Below are 13,891 nucleotides of genomic sequence, written 5' to 3'. Positions count from 1 at the left end.
CTAAACAAGCTTATGCCCATGAGATTAGTGGGGTCCTACTAGCTAAGTAGGCATATGCCCATAATCTTTTTGGGGTCTTGTTAGTCAAATAGGGCATAAGCCCAAGCCTACAAACATACACATTCATAACATATTCATAACATATCATATTTCATAACATAACACATAAGATAACATAAGCAATGAACATATAGATTCTATCCTATTTTCCTTACCAAAGTTACCGGGATATGATGGACTGAGTTGGGACTTTTGGAACACTCCTAAAACCATATGAGAAAGAGTGAGTCTTATGAAGAAGAAGAAATGAAAATGAATAGGAAGACTAAACCATTGAGAAATATGCTTACCGAAACTTATGTGCTTAAGAACTTGGATTCCCTAACCAAAATAAGAATGAGGTTAGGGGACTGAGTAGAAGGCTTTGAGAAAGAAAATAACATGAAACAAATGAAATAGAGTTTCGGGTTTACCTCAAAGACTTGCAAGACCAATCTAACCACAACCGAAATACTAAAGAACCTTACTTCCCAAAGTGTTTGATAAGCTAAAGATGATTAAGCTTATGACTTTCCCACCCAAGTGTTTAACTCTCACACTCTCCTAGCACTTGCAGCTTCTGAACTTAGAGCAAAAGGTGAATAATGGCTGGGTACTAGGTCCTATTTATAGAGTTTGGGAATGAAAGTATCTTGATTTTACTTGAATAAAAATAATGGCTTTTTAGGTGAAAAATATTTGAATAATCGTTCAGCAGAGGCTGAAGACTCGTTCAAAAGATGCTGGACTTATGAAGGAGTTTGAATGGCTGAAAGGAAAAGAATTCAAAAGTGTTTGAATTTATGCTGGAGGAGGCGATATATCGCCCCCTGTAGGCGATATATCGCCTGGGCCAGTATGCCCGAGGCGACCGTGCATCGTTTCGTGTTTTCCGTATCTACGTGCTGCGACATATCGCCCCCTATAGCTGCGATATATCGGCACACGCTGAATATTTAAACACGAAATTACACAATTTTAGCTAAGTTTGAATGGAGTAAACAACCTTTACTAAGCCCTCAACGTATTCAAAGCTGCTGACTGACCCTATAACATTCAAACTTTACTCCTTATTAAATTTAATCCTAAAAAATACTTAATCCTTAATCACCATTCATAACATGTGCTTAAAATCCTATTGGTTGATATCTAAACCCTATAGTACAATAAATATAATCCTTAATATCAGTCTTATTAATCAACCTTAGGTTAAAATTAATATTCTTAAACTATAGGTTAAACTTAGAAAATCTACAAGTACTACTATGAGTGCACTTGAGCTGAGATTTGAGGGATGGAGGAGATGTGAGCTGAGATTTGAAGCAGGGATGATGAAATCGAAGTTGGATAGAGTTCGGACTGTGCTTAGCCGAAGAAGAAAATGGTGAGTCTGGTTTGATTTTTTCTGAAAAAATTGTATAAATGGCGGGCTCCCAAAATATTACCGCCATTTTCATTTGCCACATATATAACATTTTCCATAATACTTTTTCATTTCTATTATATTCATGTGTTATGGAAATGGGTATTTGGTGTAGTGGGTTCACGACGTATTCAACATCTCTATGCTTCAGAAGTACGTCTCAGATACGACTCATAAGAAAAGCGGTCGGTCCAAGTCCAAGACAGAAAAGGTAAAGTTCTGAGGAACAAGACAATTCCTATAGTCAAAGTGTTGTTGAGGAATAGTAGGGTCAAGGAAGCGACCTGGGAGCTTGAGTTAGCTATGCGGGATCAATATCCCAAGTTATTCAGGTAAATTTCGAGGACGAAATTCTCAGTAGGAGGGGATAGTTGTAACAACCCAAAATTGCTAATAGGTTTAGGCGCCTTGATTAGCGTGTCGAGAGGGCATAATTGCTTTATATATGTGTTTAATTGGTTAAATGCGTGGCTATGTGGCATGCATGATTAAAATGATTATGTGAATATATTATATACATGTGTTATGAGTATTAGATATGCATGTGAGCCATTTACTGTGCATAATGGCATATTTGTAATTTTGGCCCGTTAAGGGCATAAATGTGATTGTATGTGATAAATGGTTGAGACCACATTATTATGTGGATATATTTGTAGTATATGGTTTGAAACAGTCCTAAAATATTGGCGGATTAGCGAAATAGTCACAGCGGGGTTTAATACTTGGCTCGGGGGAGCCTAGGGTTATTTTGGTAATTTAGAGAATATTTCAAGATTTATTGAGTAATGAATAAGTATTTGGTAATTGATTCAACATGATAGGATTATTTGGTTAATAGTAGGAACTCTTGAGGAATTAGCGGGAACCGGGGGAAAATGACCATTTTACCCTTAGAAACCATTAGAAGGCTGAATAAACTTAAAGGGCAAAAAGGTCTTTTGGGTTAAGGATATACTCAGATGTGTTAGGGAATGATCAGAAACATCACGAAATTTCTCACACTCTCCTTTTTCCTCTCACTCACGTTCACTCCCTCTCCCCCTCTTGTGTTGGGGCTTTGAGTTGGCTAAAGGAAAAAATACTAGTTTAAGCTGAAGGAGAACTCAGGAAGTGAAGTTGGGAATTCAACTATGGGAACCTAGGGGATCGAGCCAGAATCATCCAAAGTCTTTGCTGAGGATTAAGCCACAATTGAGGTAAGATTTTAGGCCCTTGATTGTGAAAATTCCATCTTCGTCTTCTGCTAGGAAGTTATATCATTAGGTTGAAATTGGGCTGAGCTTGGGGTGATGAATTACTGCTAAATTGGGATGGTAGCTTCAGTAAAATTCTTGGTGTCTTATGTTTAAAATATGTGATTGAGAGTCCTAGATTTTTTCCTGAAATTGGTATGGATTTGGGAGTATGGTTAGAGGAATTTTTGAGGTGATGGCTGGGTAGAATGCTAAGGAAACCTAGGGAATTCTGGGTTCACGGGGGCGCGTCACAACCTAACTCATGGGCGACGCAGCCCGCATGCCCAGAATGCCCTTGGAGGGATTACTGACTTGAGGGCGCACTGTGGCCATAGGGGCAACTCGCGGCCCGCCTCCCCTGAGAACCATGAGGTTGTACCTCTGACTTCAGGCGCGCTGCGACACTTAGGGCTAGGTCGCGGCCCACCTAGGGAGCTTTGGCCTAGGATATTTTTAAGCTTGGGGAGGCTCGGGGGTTCAAACCTAAGCGCTCAGGACGATTTCTACTACCCGGTTTAGTAGAATTCGAGGTCTCGGAGGCTAGTTTTTGTTTCCTAAATATTTATTTGGATTAGGAATTGATGGATACCCATTGACACTATGATTAGGTTTATCACTAAGGCTCAGGACTGAGGATCGTGCTCGAGACCATTCTTAATTCTACGCTTGGGATTCGAGGTAAGAAAACTGCACCCTTGTTGTGAATAGGATTGAGGTTCCCAATAATTGAATACATGTACTGTGTGATTGTACGATTGTTATGTTATAAGAGAATGAATGGCCTAAGGGTGCCGGGGTTGTATGATAAGCATACTAAATGCAACTCGGCCTAAGCGAGCCAGAGTCAGCTAGATAAACAAAAGGCTCGGCCTAAGCATGCCAACCCTGAACATTCGTGTATCTGGCTAAGATATGAACTTGAGGTTATTTGTTTACCATTGGTTAGTTTAATGCTTGCATTCTGTTACATAATTGAACTAGTTGAGTTAAGGTTGATTAAATACTACTATTGCTTTATGTGCTTGCTGTTTATGGTTTTCTTACTGGGCCTTGGCTCACGGGTGCTACATGGTGCAAGTAAAGGCAAAGGGAAACTGGACCACCCATGAGTTGGAGAGCTCTAGGGGCGGAGTGTACATAGTCAGCTGCTCGACCGCCATGGCCAAGGGATTGTTACAGGGACGAAGCTCTAAATTTTTATTTTTCCGTTAGAATGGATTTTGGTTGTATTAACTTTTGGGGATTGTAAATTACTACTTAAACCCTGTTTTTGGGATCCCATATATCAAACTCTGTTTTAATGAAAATTAATCATTTATGATCAAAAATTTTTAACCCTGACCTGATGGTTAACCTGAGGATCACATTTTTGTTCAAACGACTTGATTAGCAAGTCTTTCACTATTTCAAAAACACAATGTAACAATCTTGGTTATCCAGGGCATTACAAGCTTGGAAGCTGCTTTACTAAGTCCCCGGTAAGTTATAATAGACAGCAAGTTGTATAGGGAAGGATATTCATTGCCCCTTCTCCGTTGTGTGTCCAAGCAAGAGGCCAGCCTTATACTTTGAGACGTACATGAGGGTTTTTGTGGGGACCACCCTGTGGAGTAGAGCCTAACCAAGAAGATCTTAAGACAAGGGTACTTCTGGTCCACGCTGCGGAGTAGAGCCTAACCAAGAAGATCTTAAGACAAGGGTACTTCTGGACCACGCTGCAATGGACTACGTCAAGAAGTGCGACAAGTGCCACCACTATGCCAACATACCCTGAGCTCCTCCAATTGAGCTCACCCAGATGAAAAGTCCTTTTGCCCTTTGCAGTTTGGGGGATTGACTTTATTAGGTCCTTGCCCACTGGGATGGAGGGGGGGGGGGGGAGTGAAGTACGCTACTGTGCCGGTGGACTACTTCATGAAGTGGGTTGAGTCCGAACCTCTCGCTACAATCAATTCCAACAAGGCGCTAGAATTCGTCATTAAGAACATCATTTTTCGATACACTATCCAGAGAAAGATATTCTTCGACAATGGTCTGCAATTTGTCAGTGCGTTGTTTACAAATTTTTGTTAATGGCATGGGTTTATGAAAAGATTTTCCTCCGTAGCCCACCTGCAAGCAAATAGACAGGTGGAGTCTATCAACAAGGCGCTTAAGGCCACCTGAAGAAAAGGATGGAATAGGCAAAAGGCACCTGGCCCGAAGAGCTACCTAAGGCATTGTGGAGTTATCGCACCACTTCTAGGACCTCTACTAGCCACTTGCCATTCTCTATGGCCTATGAATATGAAGTCATGCTACTAGTTGAGGCAAAAATCTCCACTCACCAATAAGATACGTATGATTCGACCACAAACCACGCTTTACTCTGAGAGTCTCTAGACCTTGTAGAGGAGCTCTGTGAAGCTTCACATCTTCGAGTAGCGTCCTACCAGCAAAAGGTGGCCAGATATTTCAACTCTAAAGTGAAGGATAGGAAGTTTGGGGTTGGAGATTTAGTGTTGCGAAGAGTCTTCTTAGCCACCCAAGATCTTGGTGCTGGAGTATTGTGCCTTAACTGGGAAGGCCAATATCAAGTCAAGAGTATCATCTATCCATGGAAATACAAACTATATCGACTAGGTAGAAAGTCAGTGTCCCACGCCTGGAATGCCGAGCACCTTTGTAAGTATTATCAATAATATAAGAAATGTATTTTCTAAGTTTATAGTCATTTTGTAGCATCCAGGGACAATTAATGGAAATCGTGTGTGCAAAACATGACAGATGAAATTTAGAGAAAATGCTTGTATTTTAAATTTTAATTTCATTTCTAGAGGTGTACCCGCTCGCTGGCCTAGACAAGTTTACGTAGACTAGTCTCCTATCATTTGGGGTGAATAGCTAGGTCTCCTTGCAAGATAGCTGCTCGCAGAGCATGACCTAGGAAACTAAGCTTATCATGAGCGAAGCAATCCTAGTGTCAACGTTTGCATAAGCACGATAAAAAACCAAGTAACCTATGGGCGGAGAACTTAAGTTGTCTCCCAAAGACCAACTACAGGTTCCCAAATTCCAGTTGGTGAATGAAACTCAGAGTCATCCTTACTCTGGGGGCAACATTGTTCAGTGTAACCTCTCGAGGATCGTGTGCCCCAAAAGTAGCACTGAAAGTAACCTAGGAAGCTAAGCTTGTCATGAACGGAGTAGGCCTATCATCACGACTTAGGGAACAAACCCAAGTGTTGAAAAATTCCAAGTAACACAAGAATTGAATTAAGTTTATCTCCTGAGGACCATGCGCATGAGGAGCACTAACCAATTCCTAAATCTCGAAAAGTGAACAGAAGCTTGAGTCACCAATACTTGGGCACAAGCCTCAAGTTACATAAATCTTGATCACACGTACTCACGGAGCAGGACCTTGGAAACTAAGCTTGTCGTGATCGGAGTAAGCCTAGTGTCAAGACGTGAGAATGGAACAACCTAGGAGAAAAAGTAAAACCTGATGGTTGAAAAACCTAAAAAGCCCATTTAACCATTTAATGGGTGAACTTGCGTTACCTCCGGATGACTGCGCCGAGGAGCAGTAATCAATTCTCAAGCTTCAAATCTCCCATACTCAGGTGCAAGCATCAAGTTCTCGAAAACATAATCGGAAGGCCTGGCCTAAAAGGGCAAGAATTCGACCCACTTTCTAGGGACTATTAGCTAGAGGACTGGGAACGGGTTTCTGATTTCCAAAAACTCAGTAATTTGAAGTCGGGTGAAGCCAAAGAAATGACCTAGTGTAACCTCTCGAGGACTACATGCTTAAGGAGTACCACTCCACCTTGGAACCCTAAGTAAAATTGACCTCCCAAGACTCGAGTTCTTGGAACACGTGGGTGTAAGGATACATCTAGTGTGCCAACTTGACACTGCACTAAAGTTAGTCCCAAGGATCGCGAGCATGGGAAGCAACACTAAGTGCTTAAAAGCATCATAATACTTGGTGAGTCGATTAGACTCAAGTCACCAGAACTCAAGCACAAGTACTAGTCGAACTTACTTGGGCAATTAATACCTAAGTCTTGAAGACTAAGGCCCACGAGTAGTGGACGGATTAAGGTTTCAAATTCTCATGGTGTTAAGTTATGTTGAATTAGATGTTAAAACCTTCTCAAATTTTTAAGACCAAATTTCATAATTATTTAACATTAAACACGTTAGTAATAAATCAATAAAATCAAAGAAATAGTTCATGCAAAAGAAATTCACAAAGAGAAAAGTATTTAAAATTGCGCTCGGAGGCTCGAGCAATAAATGGCACGTAGGCCTATCAAAAGTAAAATTAAAAAATTACAAGGGCCAACTCGCCTGGAGTAACCTCTGTCACGATCTCGATCATAGGATCGACCTCAGGATTCTGACCTGCTATCTCGTGACTTGGCTTCCTTAGCCTTATTTTCCTAAAGACGCTCCTCGAGCAACATCCTTATGTTGGGCTCCCCCGTGAAGGCCAGGTCTATATCCCTGTTTCTTTGCAACGTAACGTAGACGGTGTCGTCAGCCATCACGTCGAGTTCCTTCTTTAACTCTTCACTTTGAAGCTTTAGGTTCTCATTTTGTAGCTCCAGTTCCTCATTTTGAAGCTTCAAGTTCTCAATCTCTTTGGCAGTTTTCTTCGCTCGCGAACCTGCCTGCGCAGCCTCCTCTCGGGCCTTGGTGACCTCCACAAAGTGACTGGAGGACTCCTCGCGGGTTATACAAAGATCCTCCTAAACAGTTGCGAGATCGTTTGACAGCTTGAGGAAGGCTTCCTCCATAGCTTGGGTGCAGCCTGCCGCATCCTCCAGCAACTTTGAATAAGTATCTTCAAGAGTTTACAGCTTGGACCCATCCTTCGCCAATTTGGTTTCTAGTTATGAGGCACAATTCTTCTTGCCCTCCATGGCCTTCTGATGTCGCAAGTGCTCCTCCATGGGAACTAAGGACTCCCTGAGCTCCTTGAGTTCAAAACATCGTGGCATGCGAAACAAAAACATTTAGCTTCAAGAAAGGACTTGGCAAAAAAAAAAGGAAACTTTGAGAAATTCAAGTGATATTTACCTGCACAGTGATGTAGCAGTAGACGGTGAGGAGTGATATATCGTTATCACTACCATAGCTGCAAAATGACATGTTGCAGAGGGACCCCACTAGTCCCTGGAGAAGCTTCGCCACTAGCGGAGCTGTTCGATCGCCAACTGTCCTCGCAAGGATTGGATCAAACTCTTTGCAGATGGGATGCGACATCGAGATCTATAGTTTGTCTTTGCGTAGATACTCTGCCATGACTTTGAACTCCTCATTCCCTTCGACAATACAAGCATTTAAGTAATCAACTACTCGCTTGTGCCTCTCGAGCTCTTCCCCTTCTTAGTGCTCAAGGAAGATGATAAGGCGAGGTGTTCTTAATAGGGTATTTCTAGGCACCTTGAAGGAAGGGGTCTCCTTTCCCTTCTAAAAAGGCCCCTCATCACGTACGAGGGATCCCTCTAGGTCAATGACCTCTTCGGACACCACTGGCTCTGAGGGAAGGACCAATGAAGTAGCCGCAAGGGCTGCAGGGGGTGCCAGAGCTTGGGGAACAGACACCTACGGTTGAGACACCACTCTTGATGCCGCTAGGACATCAATTTGAGAGGGGTCTGACACCCTCTAACGATTTGCTCGAATGTATTCGGACAAGCCCATGCGATCTGCAAAAGAAATGTAGTTGGTTAGCACTCAGAAAGAAGGAAAGATAAATAAATGATAACAAATGAACAAACTGACAAATGCATGTAAGAAAATATAAGTGCATCGAATCTCCTCAGGAGCCCTACCGCTATAAAGCTCCTCTGGGTGAAGAATGGAGTGGGCAATGGGCAACCTCTCGGACAAGTCGGCCCATTTCCTGCGTGGTGTTTGTCTCGTATTCACAAAACCTCCTTGCATGTATGGACGTCACCTCATCTAGAGGCACGAATACTTGGGGATGAATTCTTCTCTTCAGGTGGTGGAGGAAGACATCGTTCAAGTCTTGGTAGTCTTGGAACTCCTCCTCCTCCGTCCAGTGACGTCCCGAGAACTACCTGCACTTGAGGAGGGATGGTGAACCCATATGTGGTCAGGACTAACTCCTCACCCTATATGCTTAGCATGGTAAAGGGTTATGGGGGATTTACCTTGAGGCATAGAAGAAGACCCTATCCTCGCCTCGAGCTTCTCGTCCTCTTAGGACTCGACAGCAGCCTGGATGGCGAGCACTGTCTCCACGTGCTCTTTGCGCATCCTATGTTTGTACTGGAAGAGCGCCTGTGTCGCCACATACTCTATGTGAACTATGGCCTACGCCAATGATTTGATTAAGTCGTGAAAGCTGGACAAGTTCAAGGGTCTTATGTGTTGACCCTCCTGGAGAAGCCAATACTGACACATATTAGCCTCCATTATGAGGAAGGAGAGACTCATCTCCTTGTCTAGGAGGGCCTTCATTATTTGAAACCTCTCATTGTAGGTGTCAATGTGAGGAGTGTCACGAAAGAGACCTGCAAAAGACTCAACTCCTAAGGACCAGCAACTAGGGGAGGAATATGAAACGAAAATAGCTCGAGGAGAAACTTACCAACACTTGTGAAGTCCAGAAGTAGTGTTATATTCATTCGCGTGGGAAAGCCACTTGTCAAAAAAAGTGGTCTTTGTAGTCTTGATCATGGCTCTCATTGTCGCACGGAGCCTTGTAGGACATGCCCAACTACATATACTTCATGAAAGTGTATTACCCATCATGGTTCCCCTTCTTCGGGCAAACTCAGAAGCTATATATGTAAAGGATCTCTGTCGGAGAAGGGGCGGGCTAGTTTTGCCTCCTATGTAGAACAAAGAGCCCTGCTAACACATGATATCCATTCAGGGATAGCTAGAAGGTGGCTATGCTGACAAAATTTGGGATGTCGACATAGTACTGATGGAGTGGTAGCGCAGCTCCCGCCTCGAGGTGAGAGGCGCTCCACTTCTCAAGGCCATGGACGCTCTCGTGTGCCCTCTCATTCTGTTGGGACAAGTGCACCAGCATGTCCTAGGTGTCCACTTCAAAGTGGGTTGTTAACTTGTTAAGAGCTCCCCAATGTCTCATCTTTCTAGGGAGCTCCTCCACCTCAAAATTGTCAGAAATGTATTTGTTGTCCCCTGCCAGGGGACCCATGTTGTCCTCCTCCTTTGAGATGCCAAGTGGAAGGGGCTTCTCCACCTTTGGAGGGTTGTCTTCCCTCACCATGAGGATCCTATTCTACTTTGCGACCACTCGTTTTCCCTTCTCAGGAAGTCGTCTTGTGTCTCGGGCATCTCCTATATCTCGTGGTCGAAGTGATAGAATCCTTGTCGGTTGAGGTGGTGTAGCTCTTCGGACATCTGACACAAAACCAAGCAGTTAACTCCTTGACCAGAAGAAAGATAGGCCAAAATGAGAATTCCTAAGACTGCTGCTCGGGGAATGGAAGACAAAGAATTTTAAGGGACTGTGATGTTCTCAGAACCAGCAGATTGGGGCCAGAGAACACCACCAGAGTTCATGAACTTTATTGAAATCTAGAAATTTTTCAGATTCAGGTCGAATGTCCAAAAAGGTGGAAAATCACATAAAGCGCAGAATAGGCCATGTCAGCCATTTTAAACATCAAAATGGGCCAAAAATAACTAAAATTAGGTCAAAAAAGAACTCCAGATGCCAAAAATGTCAAAGCCCTAAGCATGCAACTGCACACTCACCAAACAAGAACATAAAGAAAGAATGGGGAAGGCATACTTACTGATATAAAGCGCCTATAGGTGTTGTGCCATGTGTGGACCCAAAAATACTTCTTGTTATTCGACCAGAAGAACGATCATTCCCTCCAGCCGTCCAGGTCGTCGGAAACGTAAGAACTGGTGAAGATTTTGAGATTTGTGAATGATGAAGCTTGGAGAGAGTTTGAATGCTCTGGGGTTTTCAAATTTCAAATGGCCAAAGTGAATATGTGAGAGGTCGTTCTCGACTTTTATACTCATAGAACATGGGGTGGAAGCAACTCCACCTTGACCATTGATCACCTACGGGGTGGGCACTCGAGCGTGATCCAATGGTCATGATTATCAAGGCAGGGATCATGATCATTAGCATGGGAAAAGGAAGCCTCGGATAAAGGGCAAAAGGACACTTCGGGTACAGATTGGACGTCTTGGGCATGGAATGGTGTTGAGTCTAGTTTTGTGTTGTGTTTAGGTTGTGTTTTAGGTAGTTTTTATTAATCTTTTTATTTTTATAGTGCAGTATTATGCTTTTTTTTTTTTTGCTTGTTTCCAAGTTTTAGCTTATAAATAAAGGAAAAGAACAATTGGAGAAATTTGGCAGAAAAAATGATGAAAATTTTTCTTTTTGATGTTTATTCTGTGAAAAGATGAATCCTTAAGAAATTTTATGGCTTCAGTGAATTTTGTTATCAAAATCACAAAAATTGAAGAAATTGTTAAGGTTCGCGGTGCTATGATGCTAAGCGGCGGCCAGGTTTGATACGGGTCGTAGCGTAGGAACAGAGGGCCACGGTGTTGATGAGTGTGTCTGCCAAGAAAATATACATAGGTCACGGTGCTGAAAAGGTTGGGTCGCGACTCGCCTGATCGAAGCCTAGCTATGATTTAGACACGGGTCGCGGCGCTGTAATAGGTGGGTCACGACCCGCATTACTTCTGAAGAAAGAAATTAGGTTTTAAACCTCATTTCGAGAGGGGTAAATCAGATAGAAAGGGGAGGACGAACTCTGAAGAAAAAAACACATCGTGGAGCATCTCCATTCGCTCTCTATAGTTCTTTTTCTACTACCCTTTAATTCTATGTTATTTTTAATTGTTGTTTATGTTTAGAATGACAATGTTTAACTAATTTCTTTACTAGGGTTTTCAATTGATTCTCTTGAACTCCTTTGAGGATCAAATGCAATATTAATATATTTATTTTTCATCTATTAAGCTTATCTCAATCTATTTTAATGCATGATATGTGATTGGCCATCTTATTTCATTGTCTATTTGTGTTTGAATTGAAATTCTCAAAAGTGAAATTTAACAAGCTTTGATTGAAACAACATAGCTCTAATCTAGAATGAAAGTATCTATGTTATTTTTGTAGCAACTGAGTTGTGAATTCATTGCCTCCTTATTGTTGAATTATCATAGAAATACCAAAAGTTCACAAATAGGTTGAGTTTTATAATTCCTAATCCGATTATAAAATACCTAGACAACTTGTTAGCTTAATAAGAAGAAGAGTTTTTAATATTGTGTTAGTAATTGAGAGGAGGGATTTTAGGTGAAATTAAAACCCCTAATTGTTTAAATCCTTAGAATTTTATTCTTGTTTATGTTCTTACAATCTTGCATTATTTTAGTAGTTTTATTACTTTTAATCATCAAAATATAAAACAAATTTTCGTTAACCAAATAGAAACTAAGAACTAATTTTTTTGTAATTGATAATTCAGTCCTCGTGGGACGATACCTGGTCTTACCAAAAAATTATTACAAATTGTGACTGTTTGTACTTGCATAGCTCTAATTTTTGCAACAAGTTTTTGGCACCGTTCCTGGATACTTGAAATTATTAATATCATTAATTCTATTTCTAATTTGGTTGTTCTTTGAACTGTTTCTAAATTGTTTTTCATGCATTATTTACCATTTTTTCAGGTAGTTCTGTTATATGTGTAGCAGAAGAGGAGCAGATAGCCTTGTTCCTATTAATCCTGAGATTGAGAAAGCGTGCAGGCAGAATTATAGAAACAAGAGAGCTTCTAGTCCAACTGTTGTTATGGAAAATCCCCAAAACAATGATGGGTTGAATGGAGGGGTGCTAGAAGTGGTGCTAGGATGAGCTCAGAATCCTGCTGTGAGAAGCTTACGAGATTATGTACTCCCAAATGATACAAGAGTGAAAACATGTATAAGACCACTGACTGTGGAGGTTAATAACTTTGACATTATGCCGAAAATTTTACAAATGGTGCAATCCACCGTGCAATTTGGTGGCTTACCTTCAGAAGACCCTCACATGGATTTAGCTAATTTTCTGGAGCTATGTGCAACGTTCAAGTATAATGGGGTGAGCGACGATGCAATCAAATTAAGGCTATTCCCATTTTCTCTGCGAGATAAAGCTAAATTTTGGTTGAACTCCCTTCAATCCAATTCTATAAATACTTGGGAGGATTTGTCTCATAAATTCCTTGCCAAGTTCTGTCCTCCATGAAAGGAAGCACAGTTGAGGGCGGAGATTAATAATTTATATCAGATAGAGGGGGAGTCTTTGTATGATGCATGGGAGAGTTTTATGGATTTGTTGAGAAAATGTCCCCATCATGGTATTGAGAAGTGGATGTTGGTCCACAATTTTTATAATGGGCTGTTTGTAAATACTCGAACCATAATTGATTCTGCAGCTGGTGGGGCATTCATGAGTAAGAGTGCCAATGAAGCATATGAATTGTTAGAAGACATGGCCACCAACAACCACCAATGGTCTGATCAGAGGCCAACTAGTGTTAAAAAGGTTGCCGGAGTTCATGAACTTGATGCCATCACTGCTTTGACTGCTCAAGTTACTTCCATGACAAAACAGTTGCAACAAAATATTGTGTCTATTAATGTCATTCAGATGCCAGCAGGTAGTGAAATTTGTTGTGGTCCTCACAAATTTGAGCAGTGTATGAAAAAAAAGTTCAATAACACCATACCTATGGAGAAAGTCAACATTGTTGACCCTCAAATTGGTCAACGACAAGGAGTCAGATAAATGATATAAAATGAGATGAAAACAAGAAGAAATTAAGACGAAAAGGTAAATGACACAAACAATTTAGAGTGATACGACCCTAATAAGATGGTAATGACCTACGTCCACTTAGTGTTCTTATTGATGTAGTATTCCAAGAACAGTGATCAATGAACTAGGGTTCACGAGTTTCACAAATTTTCAGATGGATACTATTGTGATGGATAACAACACTCTTTTTTTCTCTTTGAATATCTTAGCTCAAGTGTTCTCAAGCCAAATGTTCCAAAATCCAAAAGTCCCTTCTCTTGAGCCCTTTGATTCTTATTTATAGGCTCAAGGAGGTCTACATGGGCCAATGGACCTTAATTACATTGAATACATGCGTATCTAAATAATATGGGA

The 13,891-nt window shown here is 41.4% G+C and overlaps 1 non-coding gene across 1 annotated transcript; it reads right to left on the bottom strand.

The window, feature by feature from the left end:
• Positions 1 to 12,968: 12,968 nt before the first annotated feature.
• Positions 12,969 to 13,080, bottom strand: LOC133833624 (small nucleolar RNA R71). Its single transcript, XR_009892994.1, has one exon. It is a non-coding gene; the product is annotated as a small nucleolar RNA R71 (small nucleolar RNA).
• Between the last annotated feature and the right edge of the window lie 811 nt (positions 13,081 to 13,891).

Source organism: Humulus lupulus, chromosome 4 (genome assembly GCF_963169125.1).
Source record: "Humulus lupulus chromosome 4, drHumLupu1.1, whole genome shotgun sequence".
NCBI lineage: Eukaryota > Viridiplantae > Streptophyta > Magnoliopsida > Rosales > Cannabaceae > Humulus > Humulus lupulus.
This window is presented reverse-complemented; position numbering and strand designations above follow the sequence as displayed.